Here is a 12,886-nt window from a genome sequence, read left to right on the forward strand (position 1 = left end):
AAAAAAGAGGGAGAGGTGTCTAAATGGGTCTAATTTTAGCCAACAGCCAGATAAGGCAAGTGCTTCACCCAGAGTCACACAGCTTCTGACCTGGACCTAGACCCAGGGTTGATTTTGCAGCAAACGCTCCACACCTAACCCAGGGAACACCCTAAAAGATACTTTATTTGCCTGAAAGCTCTTAGGATCATTATCGATCTTCACCAAAATTTAGGAAGAAGTTAGATGAATTTAATTCTCACTTTCAGATGAAAAAATGACAAAGAAGCCAGACAACTCAAGCGTCTCAGCCAGGAGCTACAGTGGCTGTGCCATGCATGCGGCTCGAAACACCCACCCTCATGGTGACAGAGAGGGGCCGACAGAGGTGGCAGCTCACACATCGCTTGGTATCATCACGCTCTGGACTAATGTTCTGAGAGTGTCTTAAAGTATCAGCATTGTTATGGCGTCTGCTGCAACTCACTTTTTATTCTTGTGACACTAATTTCTCATATTCCAGGCAAAGGGAGTCTGGTTGGCTTAGCTTGGGCCCTGGGCCCAACTCTTGGGTAGAGGGGTGTGGGGCAACGTCCTTGATGCCCCCCAGTAGATGGCAGGCAGTGGGGCTAGAGGACTGCTCTAAATGAAAATAGGGTGCTGTTAGTAAGAGGGTCACGGAGGTGCTCAGGCGCAGATAGCCCTGTGAGGTAACAGGTGGGGGAAGCTGCTGAGCAGCAGATTATGGAACATTCTATCATCAGCAGAAATTTCCATTAGGCTGTTTGGGGTTCAGAGTTTTCACTTGGAATCTGGTTCTTTTTCATCTCTTCTCTTACCTCATAGGTGGTAAGTATCAGAAAGAGTAAGGAAAAAATGGTGAGTCTATTCCACAAATTGCTACTTGTCTACTGAGTCTTGCCTGTAGGATTCCACACCAGGGCACCTGGAGGGACTTCAGAGACTTTCTGACCCAGTGGATCTCACTTTAGAACCAACCAGGAAGCTCTTAAGTGTGTGAAACCTGGGCCCTCCCTGGTGGTGCAGCAGGCTAAAGCTCAGCACGAAGAAGCTAAAGCCACTTCAGCATGAGTTTGATCCCCACCCTGGAGGTGACCCACATGGTGCGGCAGACCTCGCCTGACCCATCCACTGCTCCCCTCAGCAGTGTAGTTCATCAGTTGGCCTGTTCTGCTCCCCACTCTGCCTCTGGTGAAGCCTCTCACTGCCCCTGCACCTCTGGCCTGCACCCCACTTCTGCATGCACAAATAAATATTAAAAAAAAAAAAAAAGTGAAGCCTGGACTGCACCCAGCAGCGATTCCGGGGGAGTTGATTTAGAATGAGGCTCGAAAAAACTCCCCCGGCGATGCCAATGTGCAGCTGGCCGGAGGACCAGCCACCTCCCGCCTGGCCCGTGAGTGGTTTGTTTGCTCCAGGTGCCCTGAAAACCCGAATTGGTTTGAGTCTGACTTCCTTCCACTTTGGGTTCTCACCACAAAATCAGGTTCTTCATGGATTTGGCATCTATCTGAATTGAATGCAAAATTCTTAGAGAACAAGCCGACTCTTGCTTCATCCACAGGGAATCCAGTAAAGTGCCAAAAGAACTTCTTCCTTCCGTGGTGGGTGTGTTTCATGCCTGGAACTGCACTGGTCAGTGGGTTGGTGAAATCCCTATAAAAAGAGCTCCCTTTCCTGAGCGCCCAGTGGAGGGCAGGGCGCACGGGCGGTTTCATCCCAGCCCCAGGACACTCTTGCAAGGTGGGCTTTGCTGACACCAGCTTTCAGATAAGCAAAGTGAAATGCAAAGAGGTCAAAGGTGGTAACTTGTTAGAGCTGCCCCGGTGACAGAGGGATAAGACGAGCAGGTTTGAAGAGGTTTTCCTTTAAAACTCAATGGTGCTGTCTGAGTTCCTTCTATTGAGGCTTTGGAATTAGCAACTCAGAGCGGTGTTGTACCTGGAGCAGTTAGCTTTCAGATACCTAGCAATTATGGTGCATGCTTGGTATAAGCTCTGTCTATTCTTGGCCTGGATTCCTGTGGCTGGCAGAGTGTCTGTGTCACCTTGTATCTCTGCAATCTGAGTCCCTGCCTGATACTTTCTGGGCAGCCTGGCTCAGCTCAGGGCCAAGGAGGGCAGGCTCATTGTGCTCACTGCAAAGAATTCCAACAGTGGGGAGAAGCCCATCCCTTCTGTCCTCTGGGGGCCAGCGCCTACAAGATCCCCACAGAGGAGAGGCAGGCCTCACAGAGCAGCAAGCAACAGAGCTGAAATGGATCGAAGTTGGTCTGCCTGGCACTCAGCAGGCCTGTGTGGACATGAAGCCACAGCCAGCCATCAAAAGGATATAGACATGCCAGCCAGAAGCACCTTCGAGATCTTGTCCAGGCTTCATTTCACAGACGGGAAACTGAGGCTCAGGGGGTGGCCAGACTACTTTAAAAAAATCACACGGTCAGTTAGAGGCAGGGGTCACACTCGCCCTTGGGGTTCTCCCTGACCCATGGTGCCCTCCCTGCTGTCTTCTCTAGCAGGGGAAGCTGCTCTATGTGCGTCCTTCGAAGACAGACAGTAGCACATAGGAGAGGTGGACTTCCCACATTTGGTTTCAGGGTGTGGCCTCACTGTGTGTGGGGGTGTGGATGGGTGTGTATTCAGGAAGACTGCTCAACAGGCAGGCCTGGGTCACATCCCGCTCATACTCCAGGCCACGCAGACTCCTCCAGACTTGCGTCCCTCCTCTCATTAGGAAATTGGCATTCCCACTACTTTTCCCTTCCTGCACTATAGCTGGGGTTTGGCGGCTGGTGGGTCATCAAGTTGGTCCCCAACAATGACCAGAGTTGCTGTTGTTGCTCCCAAGTGGTGACCAAGGCTCTGTCTGTCCCAGAGAGAATCAAGGCCAATCTGAACCGCCTTGCTCAGCAGGGACTTGGTGACTGGGAGAAGCAGAGGACATTGGTGATAGATGAAGACTCCGTCGAAGCCATTCACAAGTTGCCAGAGTCCACCTGAGCTGGGCTGGGTTTATATCTTGAGCCTTGGCTTCCAGGGATGGCGTTAACAATTTCTGGGCACCAGCTCAGTGTGTGGATGTTTGGGATGTTGCCGCCAAGACAAAGACATGCAGGAGCTGCTGTAGTCTAGGCTGGACCCAGTCACGTCTGCAGGGCTTGCCACGTGGCAGATACGCCACACCAGATCCCATGGGATCCTGTCCATGACTGTGCAAATAGGGATTCTAATTTCCATTTTCAGACAAGGGAAGCATCTCAGAGAAGCGAAGGGACAGCTCTGGGTCCTGGTGAGGGGATGGCTGAGCTAGAACTCAGAGCCTGTGTCCTTTCTGCGATACAGCAACTGCCAGCTCTCTGTGACACCTCACACCGCCAGCACAGAGACGGCGTGGAGGTGCGCAGAGGAGGGAGGCGTGGTCCTCCTCCAGGCAGCAACGTTCAGTGTTAAGCTGAACGATATTTGGGGGTGCACAGCTCTTTAGTGGGGGCCCTTCTGTACCTGGTAGGATGTTTTGACTTGCCTGGGACCTCCGACCACAAGGCGCTGGTGCTGATATTGCAGCTGTGACCCTCACTCCCAGGTGGGAACCCCTAACAGGCTCCTAATCATTTGTTTAGTGTTTTTCCATTTGACAAAGTGCTGCCACTTAGATTTTCCTCCTTGGCCTCTCCATCGACCCTGTAGCTTGCTCATGTCAGCATACAAAGCAACGGCAGCAGCCACGTGAAGTTGCCAGGGGACTGAGGTTGAGGCCGGGAGGCCACTTCGGTGACTGTGCATTTCCCCTGTACCCGGCCCTTCCTCCCTCTTTACTTGATGCCTACTTTCCATCCTCTGGCCCTCTTCTACTTCCGTAGGGCCTGCAGGGATCGAGTTCACCATCACTCTCCACTGCCCCAAGTATATTACCTGGTGCTTATTTGGGGAGTCACTCTGGGTTCATGGGCAACTTACCATCCCCACAGCACTCCTCAAAGAAGCTCTTCTTATCACTCCCATTCTACTAGGGTCTAGAACAGGGGAAGAACACGCCCAAGTTCGAGCCCCTTCTAACTGGTGAAGACAGGATTTGAACCCCACTTTGTTGAGTTTTCCTCTTTCTCCGCCGGGTTCAACAGCCTCTCCAGGGTGCCCGCCCTGCCTTGGGTGGCCCTTGGGGCTTCATGTCCGTCACCCCACGAGCTCATAGCAGTGGCTTGGAGGGGAAGTGTTTGTCAGCACTGGGTTGAGGGGGGCCCCAATGCCCTTCCTGCCCCATCTGCTGTTGGAAGGGTTCAGGAAGTCAGTGCCTCTGGCGGATCTTCCCCTTGGTGAGGGGCGCTCGCTGGCTGGGGTTCACTAGTAGGGCACAGAGCCCAGCCAGGCTGCAAGACAAATGGACGCCATATGTGTTCCAGCTCGGTGGACAATGGGCTTTGTATTTTGCATCTGCCAGCAATGAAATAACACTCTATTATTGCAGGAAGCAGAGAACAAATAAACAATATTTGGGGCTGGGCTATGAGATGCCTTTTTCTCTACCTTCCTTCTCTCTGGGGTCCCAGCACCTTTGAGACCATAAGTTCTGCAGCATGGGGGAGACCATTTAGCTTCCCCAAACTCAGGACAGCAAACAGGCCCTAGAAGAACCCGCTCAAGGAAATCTTGATGTTTAGTTTCTGCCCAGCTCACAGAGGCCGCTTGGTGCTACAGGGAGATGGGAAGTGAGTGGTAGAGCTCTGAGGTGTCCCTGGAGACCAGACAGAAGGGCCCAGCCTGTTCTCACCCTTCCAGACAGTGCTAAAGATTCCTGGGATGTTGGGTTCTGCGGCTTCAGAGTCTGGGCTAAAGTAGTATCTTTTTTTTTTTTTTAAAGATTTTATTTATTTATACATATAGAAATGGGGTATGGCCCAGAGGTGCAGGAGCAGCAAAAGGATTCACCAGAGACAGAGTGGGGAGCAGAACAGGCAGACTGACAAAGTACACTGCTGAGGGGAGCAGCAGGCAGGACAGGAGAGGTCTGTTGTGCCAGGTGGTCACCTCCAGGGCTGGATCGAACTCGCACTGATGCGACCACGGCTTGGCTTAGCTTCACAGTGCAGCGCTTCAACCCGCTGCGCCACCAGGGAGGGCCTAAAGCAGCATCTTGATAGCATTTGATGGGCATGTTAAGGCAGCTTTCTCAGACTTGAGGAGAACTTACGCATAAACGCCTGGGCCTGTGGGCCCCCAGCTCCTGAGTCAGCAGGTAAGAGTCAAGAGTCTGCGTCTCTAACAAGTTCCCAGGCAGTGTTGTAGCTGTTCTGAGACCCCCCCCCCTTGACAAATGCTAGTATACTTTCTAGAAAGGTAACATTATGGCTGTCAGATATGAAATGACCTTGTATTGAGGATTTTATTTATTTAGCTTTTCCATTCATGAAGGAACTGGGACATCATTGAAATCAGTTAAGGGGAAAATTTGAACAGACATATAATCAGCAATGCTGAAATGAACTTGCTAATGTGTGTAAGACTGGTCAGTCCCTTATAGGGCAATGACCTGGAATAGGATTATCTTTTCTAAAAACCGTAGATCTCTATTGTCTCTGAATCATTTCCATTTTAATGGTCATGAAAACATTGCTATGTTATCAGTTTTTCTACAACCAAACTCCTACCTTTATAGGGTTGTAAAATAGACCATAGAAAAACAGCTTAAAGTGCGGAGTTCCTATGAACGAGAGCTCCTTGCTCATCTGGAGGGCTTGTGAAAACAGATGATGGGGTCCTTCCCCTGCGTTTCTGCCAGGGCTGTGGAAAGGATTAGGAATGCTTAACTTCAGATATGTTTTAGCCAATATTCCCATCTTTCACCCTTCCTTCACCTCACTTCCAGAGGGGTCCGAGGCCACCAACCTTTCGGGGTAAGTGACAACTTTTCCTACCAGTGAAGCCATGTGCTAATGGGCCCTATTCCAGCTTCCAAAATGTTGCTGTCACATCGCCACTTGTTACTTTGTCATCATGGGCTTACCATCCCTCCCCTTAAAAAAACCCACATCCCTTTATTATCATTTTAGTAGAATTTCAGGAGGGAGCAAAAATAACTACTTTTATCTTGTCTCTTCAGCCCCAGAACAGCAGCCTGAGACAAGCTGTGGCTGATTAGCCCCGTGCCTGCTTGAGAAGTGAAGAAACAGGCCCAGAGACATGTTTGACCAAGCATCTACTTCCCAGTCCTCATTCTGTACGTTACACTCTTGCACTCAGAAAACCTGTTCTAGTGCATCCTCTTGTTCCAAAGCACTTTCATGGACTCCTCACAGTCCAGTGAGTCAGGCAAGGCGGTTGTTAGTCTTGTTTTATGAGGGCGAAGCCTGGGGTCAGGCAGTGGAGGGGACATCCCAGGGTCAGACAGTTAATGAGCTTTGGACCTACCGTCTCTGAGGGTAAGTTTCAAGCCTTTTCTCCCACTACTCACTCTGGAATTAGCATCACAGCCATCTCCAGGTGATAAATATCTAATTACATAAGTATCTATTGAGTGTCCACGGTGTTTTTGAAACCCCACTATGTGCTATGCTGCCTGTGCCCCCAGAGGTGACAGCAGCTCATCCCGAGGCCACAGCAGGCATCTCTGATGCATGCCAGGGCTCGCCGTTCTCTGCCCGAGACGCCAGGTTGTGAGGACCTTAAGAGCCACCCTCTTCATTGGTGGGGGAGTCTGTGAGCTTCCTTGCATCTTAGGACATATTTTTCATTCATATTCTGGGCACTCTGTATGAGGGTCCCCCAGAACTGAGCCCTCAGTGTAGCCCCAGGCTTGTCACTTCCCCACTGGTCAGCTCTGCTTCCCGAAATCACTTCCTTAGTAAACAACTGCTCTCAAATCCTTATCTTAGGTTCCGCTTTGAGGCCAACTCAAAGTAAGATCCCAGTCTTCTAAAATCCTTTGAGTTTGAACCGATGGTCCTGTTCTTTGTCCCTCTCAACTTTCCTTGAGGACCCCCATCAATGGTATAGCACATAAGAAGGCATGAACTGAACTTTTGTTGGCAAAGAGTCGCTGCTGTGTCTTGGATGCAGAAGGTACTCAAAAAATATTTGTCCGCTCAGTGAATCAGAGTTATTGTTACAATGAGCAAGTAGGCACGAAGCTGGAGTCTGGAATGGGTGATGTGGGGATAAATAGCAGCAAAGTCTTTCTCCTTTTTTTGGTGTGTTATGCATAATCTTAATGTCCCAAGACTTTATTCTTGGCTGAGGGAGTAAGAGCCAGAGCTGTGTCTGTGGCAGGCAGGATTCCGAGGCGGAGGAGGGTGCCTGTGAAGCTGAGCTCCGAAGAGAGGCTGTGAGTCACCAGCCCAGACTCGGCAGCTGCGAGCGAGCCTATCGGCACTGCCAGGATCCGTTCCCAAGAGGAGCCAGGTCCTGAGTCTGTTCTGCAGACAAGGAGGATTACGGGAGGGTGGGAGGGAGGCCGAGGCGCTGAAGCAGCTCTCAGCCCCGCCAAGGAATGCTCCACACTCTCATTTTCGGAGTTTCAAGAGCTCTAGACTGAATGAGACCAGTACCAGGTCCCCAAATTTGGATTGAATTACACAAACTGGGGATCCCCCTGCCTCCACCCAGAGCCCAGTTGGTGGCTGTAGGGTATAAAATTCAGACTTGGACTGAAAACTCGTATTTTTTTTCCTTACAGATTACTCCAGGTCAGGCTTCTCTTCTTGGCCTCTGATGTCACTGTGTTGGCTGTGCTGGTTGTATAGTCTCAGCATCTGGGTTAATCGATAGCTACTGGGAAAAATGCCATAAGGGGATGTAGGCCGGCTTCCCAACTTACTTAGTGCTGTTGGTGAGAAAGAATATCTCATACCTGTACAAGGGTTTGCAGTTTACAAATGCTTTCCCTAAATGTTATTTCATTCCATCAATATCTTTAATACTTGCCATAACAATTATCTAGAAGTCACCTATCATAGGGATAAGTCTAACAAAGCACACACAAGCCCTCTTCACTAAAACAGCTTATCATTACTTAGAGGAAAGAAAATATAAATAAATGGAGGACTAGACCATGTTCATAATCTGGAAGATGTAGTACTGCAAAATTGTGGAAGAAGAGAGAGAAAGCTGGAAGAAGTAAGCCAGAAGAGTCAAGACCAGTTACACACCTGCACAGCTTAGCACAGTGCAATATTCTTTTTTTTTTTAAAGCTTAAAAAAAAAGATTTATTTATGCATATAAGAACTGGGTATAGGCCAGAGGTAAAGGGGGTAAGAGAATTCATCAGAGTGGGGAGCAGAACAGCAGATGGAGTGAAACACACTGCTGAGGGGAGCAGTGGGAGGGTCAGGAGAGGTCTGCTGTGCCATGTGGGTCATACCCTGGCCGGGGTGGAACTTGTGCTGCAGCGGCTGTGGTAGCTTCATACTGCTTTGCTTAACCAGTTGCACCACCAAGGAGGGCCCCTGGTGCAGTATTGCACCTGGGTATAAGTCGTACTTGTTTGTGTGACTCAAAATGCTGGGATGGAGAGTGTGGGGAGCATGGCGGCCTCCCGGGGCTCATTCCTACTTTCTTCCAGCTGTCTAGTCCAGCCTGGGCTTACAAGACATGACAACCATCCCCAGTCACCACTGACGTTTCACTGCCAGCGCCTGGAGAGGCAGCTCAGCTTGCCCCTTTGCTTAAAACCTTGCAGCGACTTACCCCTGGAATGGGCACAGCAGCCCCAGCTCCTGAGCTGGCCTTCAGCAGCTCTTCACACCCTGACCCTTCTGCCTGGCCACCCGACCTCTGCAACTCACCGGCTGCAGGACAACCTCTGTTCCTGAGGACTCACAGGTTCTTGGATTCTGGGCACTAGCACATCCTTCTCTTCCCTGGGCCATTCTTTTCCTCCTTCCCTGCTTGGTCAGCTCCTACTCACCTTCCATGGCTGGGTTTATAGCTGGGCAGGTTGGATCTTCGACTCCTTAAACAGGAGCCATCCCTTTGCAACACACATCCACACACCCTGGCTGCTTTCCAAAAGGCCCTGCAGCTCTCTCTGAATCTGACCTTCCAGCCACACAAGAACAGGGCTGTGTCTGTCTGGTTCACTCCTGTGTCTCCTGCCAGAGCAAAGCCTGGCACAGAGCAGGTGCTTGAAATTTATTGAATGCACAAGTCAAAAAATAAATGTGTAGATTTAAAATTCCAGGCTCAATAGGCAGACTGTAAAATTTAGCCTTGACAAGCCAGAGTTTGAAAAGATCAGCAGTTGAGGCATCTTGGTGTCTGAGGGAAGCCCTGTGACTGGTTAGCGTCGTTCCGTAGTCCCAGAAGCCTGCCTCCTGGGCTGTCTGGCGCTGATTTCCCCACTGGTGGCATAATGCCGGAGGTGGGCTGTATCATTTGCAACATCTTTCCCTAGATGAAGGGGTACCAAAGTCAAACGTGCCTAAGGCACAAGTCACAATGCCACACTGGCAGAAATAACCACGTCTAATGCTTGGTTATGCGAGCCCTGGGCTCCCTGTGTCTTGCACACACAGCATTTTGTAAAACGTAAACATGTTCATACTGTTTTTACAATAATGTGACTGTCCTTGCTCAGCATTTTATGACCTTTTAGCAACATGTTGCTCATGCCTTTCCATGGTATCAAGTGTCCTTCTAAAGTAATTTTCTTTCATGTTTTATTTCCAGTTATAAAAAAGAACTAACCTATTTTTGCTGTTTCCAGGTTTTGTTAGTCTGAATGACAGTGAGGTGAACTTTCCCAGCAAAACCATTATCTTACTCCTTGATACTTCCTTGGAATAGTCTTGATATATCACATCAGAACTTGAGACATCATGCGTAATTGAAGAGTGGGAGAGTATGAGCGTAAAATGATTCAATTAGGATGATCCCCTAAAATGCGACCCCCCCCAGTCTTCTCTTACCACCCATCACCCTGCATTGCCTTCCCTTGGCTGAGCATGGGCACGTCTGATGGCACGACCCCTGGCCCCAGCAGGGCCCCCTGCCCTCAGGTCTGGTCTCAGTGTGTGGCACTTGGTGAAAACTCAGTAAAATGAGCAAAAGGATGAACACTCAGTGGGTGTGAATGTTAGTCCATAAACTCAGGTGTTCAAGAATAGTACATTTCTTTTTCAAATCTTGCAATCACTTGGGTTTATCCCATCTGTTCAAGTGGTGAGAGGTGAAATGACCCAGTCATTGATGCTGGGTCTCTCCCTACCTTGTCATACAAAGATCTCAGAACTTGAAGCCCTAGGGCTTCGACTGCAACAGGGGGTCTTTTGGCCCACTGACCCCTTGGAGGGCTGGAAATGGTGAGATTTGGGGAGGAAGCCAATGTTTTCTGAAGCCTTTGTTTTGGGTGAGTCTTAACTGCAGCTGCATTTCTTGCAGCTTCTTATAAAGCAACTTCCTTTCAAAATGTTTCAACTGAAGTTATTGTCCACTGGGAGCAAGGATTTGAAAGCTCTGCCTATTAGCTCAAAGAGCATTGTTTCATCAACAGGGATTGAGACTGTTACTTCCGTTGGAAAGCCTTTACCATCAAAACAGACTTTGATTTAGGAAGCAAATGTTTTGGCTTTAAAGATGGCACCCAAGTGTTTCAGCATTTCTGAACTTCCCCAAGCCATTTATTGTGATGCTCATAATACGATAATAGCAAGGTTCTTTGGGGTCCAACAGGAAAACCTGCTCTGACTAGCTTGATTTATGTCAGAGGCGTCTGATAAGTAACGAGCAAAGTCCTCACAGCAGGACAGCCCGAGGTTTGCAACCTCACTATACACTTGATGGCTAGAATCTTCAGTAAGAATCTTTAGCAAGTTACAGAACGGCTATGAATTTCACTTTCTGCATCTATAAAATGAGGATAATGATTACATCTATGTCCTGTGATGGTTAAAATTGTTAAAGAATTAATGTAAGGGCCATAATTGATTAGTGGTATAAATTTCTTGGTTTTGATCATTGTACTCTGAGATGTAGGGTGTCACCACTGAAGGAAGCTGGCTAGAAGGATGCAGGAACTCTGCACTATTTCTATGGATATTTTCATGTGAGTCTGCAATCATTTCAGAATAAAAAGTTAAGAAAGAGGACCTCGCTATTGGTGCAAGGGGTTAAAACCCAGCACTATGAAGCTCTCTGCAGCCACTGCAGCACAAGTTCGATCCCCGGCCAGGGAGCTGACCCACATGGCGCAGCAGACCTCTCCTGCCTCACCCGCTGCTCCCCTCTGCAGTGTTTCACTCCATCTTCCTGTTCTGCTCCCCACTCTTGTCTCTGGTGAATCCTCTCACCCCCACACCTCTAGCCTGTACCCCAGGTCTTGTATGCATAAATAAGTAAACCTTTAAAAAAAGAAAAAGGAGCATCTAGAGGACTGTTTTTGAGTGTGCGATTCTTTGATGGAGGCTTGTGTGAGGGGAGTCTGTAGGCTTTCTGGATACAGGGACCATGATTTTTTTACCCCCCCTTAGCACCTGGCACAGCCTGGCACACAGTAGCCTTCAATAAATATTTGTTGACTGAATGAATACAGAAATCGAGACTGGCCAGCAGATTCATAAGCAACAACAGAAACAAAGCAGTCTTGCAATTGAGGGGGGGAGGAAAGGGATGCACTTCATTTTTCAGTTGAGCCTGCAGTGTGCACGGCACAGCCATGCAAGCACCCCCATTCCTGGGCAAACCAGAGATGTGGGCTGAGTCCAGCACCTGGGCAGATGGCGCATGGGGCTACAGCGCCGTGGGAGGGAGAGAAAATTATTCCCTGAGTCAGCAGGGGCAGACAGGAGGTGGACAGGACCATGGAATGGGGGTGAATCCAGGTATTGGGTGGCTCATTAAGTCCAGCCGGTAATTTTAGCAAATAATGTAGACCCTGGTGGTGGGGGGAGGGGAGATATAACTGTAGCTCTGCCTTCTTGGGTCACTTCTGGTTCTGAGAATTAAATGGACATAAAACAGATTAACAGGAGAAAAACACCTACCTGCCCATAAGAAAATAAAGATGCAAAAGCAGGTAGGTGTAAGTGTTTATCTGTAAGCTGCACAGAGTAGCAGTTGTGGAAAAGCAACCAGAGCATGTGGAGATAAAGGAAGTAAGGTCATCATGACAAGGTCTGTGTGTGCCGGTCTCTCCAGGCTCCCCTCTCCCTTCTTTCCTCTCCCGATGGGAGGAAAGGGCTTGCACATGTGAGTATCAACTCCTGATCTCGAGGGGACAGAAGAGGATGGTCAGAATGACTTGGCTTCTGGCTTTTTTTTTAAAGATGTATTTATTTATGCACATAAGAACTGCGGTACAGGCCAGAGGTGGGGGTGGTGAGAGGATTCACCAGAGACAGAGTGGGGAGTAGAACAGGCAGATTGACTGACATACACTGCTGAGGAGAGCAGCAGGTGGGTCAGGAGAGTTCTGCCGTGCCATGTGGGTCACTTCCTGGACCGGGAATTGAACTTGTGTTGCAGCAGCTGCAGCCAGCTTCATAGCATTGTGCTTTAACCCGTTGGGCCAGTAGGGAGGGCCCCTCTGGTGTTTTTTTTTTTTTTAAGTGTCTTTTGTTCCACATCATCCTTGTACAAAGTGGCATATTTTGGGGTAACACTGCCACCCATCATCATCTTTTTCCGTTTGCAAATGTAATCTCATTTGTCCAAAGGTTCTTCTAGTCTAAGAAATACTGGAATGCTAGGTGGGCATAGTGCTGGACTGTTCGGGGAAAGAGAGTCCAAGTCAGAATCAAGCCACCTGCATCTGTCACACCAGGTGTGATACACGCAATCGAACATCACCAAGTTTAAGCTGAAATATCTGTTCATGATTTGGAAATATTCGAGAAAGGGAGAGCCATTGATGTACTTGTGCTTTTAAGAACTACAAAGGGCTTTGGTGTGAATTAGT

This window comes from Condylura cristata, unplaced genomic scaffold, assembly GCF_000260355.1.
Source record: "Condylura cristata isolate star-nosed mole 26May11 unplaced genomic scaffold, ConCri1.0 scaffold00013, whole genome shotgun sequence".
Classification (NCBI taxonomy): domain Eukaryota; kingdom Metazoa; phylum Chordata; class Mammalia; order Eulipotyphla; family Talpidae; genus Condylura; species Condylura cristata.